Genomic DNA, 7,793 nt, shown 5'->3' with positions numbered 1-7,793 from the left:
TTTGAAGTCCAAAATCAAATTGGACTGATGTTCACTTGGTTTTCATTGTTTTAGGCTAGGTTCACAGAATCTCTAATTAAATGTTTTGGCTCGTTAAGTAATAGTGCATTTCTGGCAAAACCATTTCCACTCAAAGGATTATCTAAAATTGTGGTTGTCGTAGTATGAAGAAGTGGTTTGGCTCTTCTTTGACCACTTTTACCTGTCCTATAAGATCGAGGAATCTAACAAAGTGGAATTTTTTTTTTCCAGCTGTACATTTCAATGACTTCACAAATCTTCAATTCAGCCGCATTCAACATACGTAATGTCGAAATTCAAACTTCTCCAGTTAGTTTTAATCTAGACTTGTGAAGCATGGACACACATCAAATTTGAATGGAGACTAACATGGAAGGCATGAATTTACTCTTTTCCTTCATATAGTAATTATTTTATAAGAAATTTTTTTTATTGAAGGGGTTTGCGAATTAAGTGGTTGTATCTACTAAAACCTTATGGTATTATTAAAAAAAATATACAATAAGTAATTTCATATACATATTATATATATATATATTTTACTGACAATTAGAATTACAAGAATTTTCATCTCAGTACTGGAATTTTAAAATATAAAAGATTGTGTATTGAGAATTCATTGCTGAAAAATGATACCAAACGAACCAATGAAACATCTAATGGAAAAAGAAAAAGAATTAAGTATGAGATGAAACTCCATCCTAATGCCGCCCCGGTTTCAAAGGCTCAAACTCGAGGAACGACTATTAAAGTGGACAAATAGTGATACCTAGTACAACTTACTCTATTGAGAATGTGAGGTAGTGGATTATCACTTTATCTAATTATCCGATTTATCATAGTTCGACTTTTGTGACTATTTTTGGAAACTTATTAGAGTGTGTTCAGATAGGAGATTACTTGGGATAACTTTTTTGAAAAAATACTATAGCACTTTTTTGATGTGATATATGTGAGATAAAAAATTATTGAAAAATGTATTGATGATGCAAACAAATCATTAATTACTCCTTTCATCCCAATTATTTGTTATATTTCGGGAATCCAACTTTTTAAGAATAGTGATTTATTTATCATGTTTGTACTTCTCTTTTCAATCTTACTCCCACAAATTTCAAATTTGAATTTGAATGATAAGATGCATATGATTAAAAGGAGTGCCTATTTTGGAAGGAGAGATTAAAAAGTGTTTTGATTTTCTGAACATGATAAATATTTTTGAAGTATCTTAAAAGGAAAAATATGATATTTTCAGTGGAACAGAAGGAGTATGTAATTTACAGAAAAAATAAAAAAAGGGACTGGCATATGGTTTGTGGTCACCATGAAGGATTTCCAAACTAGCTTACATTGCACGAAAATGAGTCCTCAACCAATCAGAATAGATATACTCTAATATTCTTAAATGACAAATTAATTTACTGCAATTTTCTTAAAAAAAAGTTTGGTAGAAACCCAAAGATGCCCTTATAAATAGGAATACTTTCAGAAACCTCCCCTGAAGTTTTTGACAATTACAGAGAGCTCCTCTCAAGTTTTATAAATCACACCTATCTCCCTTTCTTTTACTATGCATGTAACAATATAGGCTCAACAAGTTAGATTTTTTTTTTCAAAAATTCTAAACTACCCTTTTTGTACAATAATAAAACAAAAGGTTCTTTATAAATCACCTTTATTTACATTTGCACCAAACCAACAATACTATCAAGCCAAGCAATTCCGTCAACATCATCATAAAAATTGTTTCTTGTAACCCACATTTTAAACTAAATCCGACACTGAAAAAATCATTCACTACTTCAGTAAAATTTTATAGGTCCCATGGAATGGTCAACCTTACAATTAGATGCCTATGTTTTCATAATCATTAGCTTGGGATATCAAAGCTTGGTTCCACACAAATTCTTGTACACGAGCCATATTGTGGCCATCAAGGGAATCCTCAAGGGAGCTTCCTGGGTTTGGATGGAATTAATTAGGTTTAAAAGAATAAAGTCATCCTTGTGACTATTTATATCTTCAAGAAATTCATTTTGCCAAAAACCAAAATTTCATTCGCAACCAATCATACCTCAAACTTCAAATCCAATGTTGGAGACCATATCTGTACAAAATAATCTAATCTACCACCAAATCCCTAAAAATATTAATATCTTAGGGTGCATTTGAAAAAACTGAAGTCTAAAAATTGAAATATGAAAATTTGAAGTTTGAATCTGTTATATCATTGAATCGAATACATTTGAATGTATATCATATTAAATGACAAATAAATAATTTATCACTTATTTTTTAGAGCAAGTTTTGTCAAAAAATTCAATGTCACTTAATCAGTTCAGATGTTCTACTTTTCGTTATCAAACGCATCTGAACATGTTAACATCTGAATCTATTAAATTTAAGTGCTGAATTGAATTATCAAACAAGATTTTAAATATAGAGAAGTTCTACTTCCACAGGAAAATCAAAACTAATTTTAAAGGGAAGACAAGAAGAATTAAAAATACACACACACAATAGAATTAGAGGGATCAATTGTGGAATGGTTGGCAATAGTGGTAGGCATTATTAGAGGGAATTATTGAAGGAAAGAGGGTGAAGGGAGATAGAGATGAATTCATAGACAAATGAGAACATAATGAGATTAAAAAAGAGTGAATGGACGATCCTTGGTTGTGAGCTGAAGAGACACGGTTTCTACAATTTTTTTTTTTTTTCATAAGTATATACCTCATTCCATTATATTGTGAATCATCTATTAGACAAAGGTCATTATAGTTGTATTATTGTGCTAAGGGAGGTCAGTATTAATTTCAAAATTTGAGGGGAGCTAAGTGAAATTGTCATAACCTCAGGGGAGGTTTTTGAAATTATCCCTTATAAATATCTTGCATGAATATTCTAATTGTGCCGCGTGTAAATTGCTTAATTTTATTTCCACAAGTGACTCTTCTGACGGCTGCTCCTGCCCGTATCCGACTCTTCTCATCTATGACTTGACAAGAGCCTCCACAGTCTTTTACAACAAAATAGCACTAATCTTTTAGCATATGTGGTTGGCCAACAAAGATCGCTATCATGTACATGTTACAGATGGATGGCCATCCCCCCGTACATGCTATAGATAGCAAATTAGACAGTACTTTCTACCCTTCTATTCTTTTGAAAAACATTAACCTGGACCTCAACCTTTAGGCAGATACTACATTAGAACTCCTTCGTTCACAAGTCTTGACCAAACTACATTAAATTTGCCCTTATCCAGGGAAGAAAGGTGCTATCCCTTCAATTTAAGGGGGAAAGAAAAGAATTAATTAAAAAAAAAAGCAGTGGACAAGGTTAACTACTTACGTAGCTAGATCTCGAGCCATTGACGAGGGCAAACTTTTTCTTCAGCAATTGAGCTGGATCTTGACTAGGAAAGAGATCAGCAAGCCTGTCTTTCAGTTGCTGCACTTATTTATTTGAAGTAGCTATTGTTACAGACAGAATTACAGACACAAACAAGGTTAATTAATTACCTAGCTAGCATCATATTTACCCATGAACCATACCATATCAACTTACCCTAAAGGGTTCACCAAACTTACATTATATCAAAAAAGACTTTTGAGCTCATCACCATGAATACTAGCCCCATACCACAAATTTGAAGCAACCAATCCAGGAAAACTCTCAGGCATAAACAAAAGATCATCATCCTCACGGTCACATGTTCCATATATATTGCAATCAGCTCTTTTTGGCATTTCATTTTTGGGTTGCACCAGCGGTTGTTGAACTACATGATCATCCTCCATAGTCTTCAATTCAGTAGAAACCTCCTCCTGGCAGCTGCCACCGACACTGTCTGTGTCCGAATACTTCGTGGGGTCCGGCATATCGGCATCTTGGCCAGTCAGTTCTTGCACCAAAGCTCTAAATTCTGAGGCGCTAGTCTTCACCTTCATGGGATTTGATATGTACACAACCTTCACTGGCTTTTTCTTGTTTTTGGGCTGTTTGTTTGTCTTTTTCTGATTTACGCTCAGCATTTTATCCATTTCACTGAGTGAAGCAGAACTTGAAGTCAAAAGGGTTTCTTTTATGGTGGCTTTGGGTACAGTGGTGATGCAGAAAAGGGAGGTTTCCGGGAAAGGAAAGCAAGGAGTGGGAGGAAAACTGAAGGAAACAGAGGTGTCCTGGTAAGGATATTTGGAAAATTTGTAAAGAAAGAAAAAGACAAAGTACTATATAATGATGGTAAGCCCAGGCTCAACTAAGGGCGCGTAGATTCAGTGTTTGATTTGATTGGGATCACTGGATGCGCTTGGATAGCTGTTTGTACAAAAATTAATGCAGCAAAAATAAAAGTAAAAATTTACACACAAACCAAAAGGGCAAAAAAAAGGGATAATTTTAGAAACCTCCCCTGAGGTTTTTGATAATTTCACTACGCTCCTCTGAGATTTAAAAAATTATATTTACCTTCTTTAATTTGATAGTTTTAGTAACAAAATCTTAAAATACTAATATTGACTTGATCAAATTTTTAAATGAATACCCAAAAATACCCTTATATAATGAATTTTAATTTATTTTCTTATATAATTATAAGATTGTCTAATATAATTATAAGGAAAATATGTCAAATTTTTCATGTCCATATCTACTATTTGATAAACAACTATAATAATAATTTTATTATTATGATAGAATACTTTTGATAGTACTTTATTATGGATTTAGATTTATAAGATAGAAAAAAAATGTTGAAATAATTCATTTAGAATTTATAAATTTTTTGGATAGTGGGATTATCATAATTTGGTAGTGATTTTGGGCCATTTTTTTTGATTTATTATTAATTTTAGTACCAAAAAATAGAAAATAAAGATCAGCAAAAATATTGGATTACATATAAAACTAACTCGTGAAAAAAATCACTAGTTCGACATTTGATTACAATAAAAACTAGAAACAATAGTGGTAGTTCTATAGTTTTATTGACGAAAAATTAAAAAAGGAAAAAGAAGGAAAAGATGAAAAAAATAATTTTAAAACTCATTCTAAGTATAAGCATACCAAATAAGGGAGTTTCATTAAAATATATATGGGTAAAATTATCATTTTAAATGACAAGGAAGGTATGTGTAATTTTTAAACTTCAAGGAAGCTCAGTGAAATTGTCAGGAATCTCAGGGAAAGTTTCTGAAATTATCCCAAAAAAATGTACGAAGCCAGGAACAGAAGTACAAAAGTTCAACGTTGGAACAGTGCGTTTTAATCAAGAATAAGTGAATAACAAAGAATGGCACGGGAGGTTTTAAAAGTTTATTAAACAATATAGTAACATTTTTCAATTACAAAAGTCGGACTACAAGTCCTTAAATAGAGAAATAAAACCATAAAATATATTTCAATACTAATACCTAAATACAATCCAACTTTATTTTCTAAACTAACATTGACACAAATTCTAATCTAGTAACCAAATAATAAATCCAATTCTAAAACAACTAAAATTTTAAATAATTTGATTTAATTATTCTGACATTGCATCTCTTAAACCAAACTCTTCAATGTTGTTTTTTCCAATGCCATTACGAGCTTGAATTCCCATTGCAATCTTTGTAGCGGAATAACTCATGTGCAAGTTCAATTTGCAACTAATCTTCACTTTCTTCTTCACGCATGGGGTAGATTAAGCTTATATTTTGTACACAATTCAATAGTTAATCCCGCTTGATCAAAAAATTCATTAGTGTTCACCCATTCATCATTAGGACCATCATATTTATGATAATCATCTAGACAATTTTCAAGAAACAACAAATCATATCTTTCCTTTTTCCAATAATTTTTACTACAAAAATTTGCAATTCCACAATTCTAAATAATTTTATCTATCCTACCAATAAAATCAACAAAATATTATTCAAATCTTCATTCAAATAGATATTTTCTTTGAGAAAGTCCCTATCCATGGCAACTCACATACAAACTTACATAACTTCACGAAAATTTAAGTGTCTTCCTTGCTAGAATTTCTTAATTTTCTTAGCCTCCCTAGCTTCATCCTTGATCAAACTCCATTGTAGAATCAATCACAATAATTTGGCAAGAACGTTTTCCCTGGTTATTATACAAGAGAAGGATTTTCTTATCGTTGTCAATACTAATAATTTCGACAAAATTCCCTCTATCCAAATTAGGGCCAATTTTTTCCCTAAAGTCAATAAATGAGTATCCCAAAACTAATCCCTATGGTCCAATTTTTCAATATACGGGTATTCTATCACAACTGTACATTTCTATAATACAAACTCCTTTATCACAAATTTTACATACCCTCCAGGCCCTATAAACATTCCAAAATCAAACTCTTGAATTAAGAGTTTCGATACCATTTGCTAGCCCATAAAATCACAGAGCGACAGTAAAACTAAAAGCTTACACACAAACAATCAACAAGACGAACTAGCCGCACGGCTTTCTTCATCAATGAGCAAAAAGGGACATCCCGAAACCAGAAACAAGAGTGCGTTCTAATCAAGAAGAACAAAGAAAGGCATGGTAGGTTTTCAAAGTTTATTCAATCAACATAATAACTTTCCTCAATTACAAAAGTCGGACTTAATGTCCGTAAATAGAGAAACAGAATCATAAAATTTATTTCAATACTAACATCTAAACATAATTCAATTTTATTTTCTAAACTAACTTTGACACCTATTCTAATCTAGTTTCAAATAATAAATCCAATTCTAAGACAATTAAAATTGTAAATAGTTTGGTTTAATTATTCCAACAATATTGAGCCAATGTCGTTGTCCATATAGAAACTTTGTACACTATTCAGCATTTGCTAGTTTATGCTTGTACCGTGCAATAATAATTAATTGGATTGTAGTGCAACCCTTTTAGGGGAAAGAATCAGTCTTCATCCTATTTTATTGAGTAGTGGCATTTTGGATTAATGTAACTGTACCCAATTTGTAAATTATTTGGCTAGCTTGTGAAGGATACAAGCTGCTAAAGAAAAAGGCGGATTCTCACTCATGTTTGTACACCATTGACCATTCAGCATTTGCTAGTTTCTCTTGACCTTTCTATCAGTGTGGAAAAACAGAAAGTACTAATTACAAGTCGATGACAATGGTAGAGTCGTAGGTGCCATAATAATAGGGGTATTTTTATTCAATTTACATAGCTAAAAAGTAAAGAATTATTAGAGATATTTTTACTGTAGCACTTTTTGTGATGTGATATATGTGAAATAAAAAGATAATTGAGAAGATAAAAAGGTGTGTTGGAAATTGTAATGATGATGTAAGCAAATATATTTTGACAAATAAACCGCAATCCAAACAAACCACTGTCAGTAACAAATAAGTAAATGCTTCCAAGAATGTTTTCAGACTTTTCTTGTTTCTTTCTTTTTGTTTTTTTTTTTTTACTTTGAGAATATAGTGGTAGATTATACTGTTCAAGCAAAAAAGACCCATAGTAACTCTTAAAAGACATGTATGTCATAAACAATCACACAGTCAAAAAGTTTGCCGGTAACAACTTTAAAGAATATGAATAATCATTCCCCAGATAAAATTGATGTCGGTTTTTCTCTATTCTTTTTGAATTTTTCCATTCGAGAATTTACATACAACTACGATATTCACAACAAAAATATTAAGAGCAACTCACTAAGAAAAGTGCATATGTCATTTACAATCAGAGGGGAGAGTGTTAGCCTTTAGAATAATGTCATTTTGCTGTGTTTGAAGTTTTGT

The sequence above is a fragment of the Coffea arabica genome, chromosome 6e (genome assembly GCF_036785885.1).
Source record: "Coffea arabica cultivar ET-39 chromosome 6e, Coffea Arabica ET-39 HiFi, whole genome shotgun sequence".
NCBI lineage: Eukaryota > Viridiplantae > Streptophyta > Magnoliopsida > Gentianales > Rubiaceae > Coffea > Coffea arabica.
The sequence above is the reverse complement of the archived record's forward strand: the minus strand, read 5'-3'. Positions refer to the sequence as shown.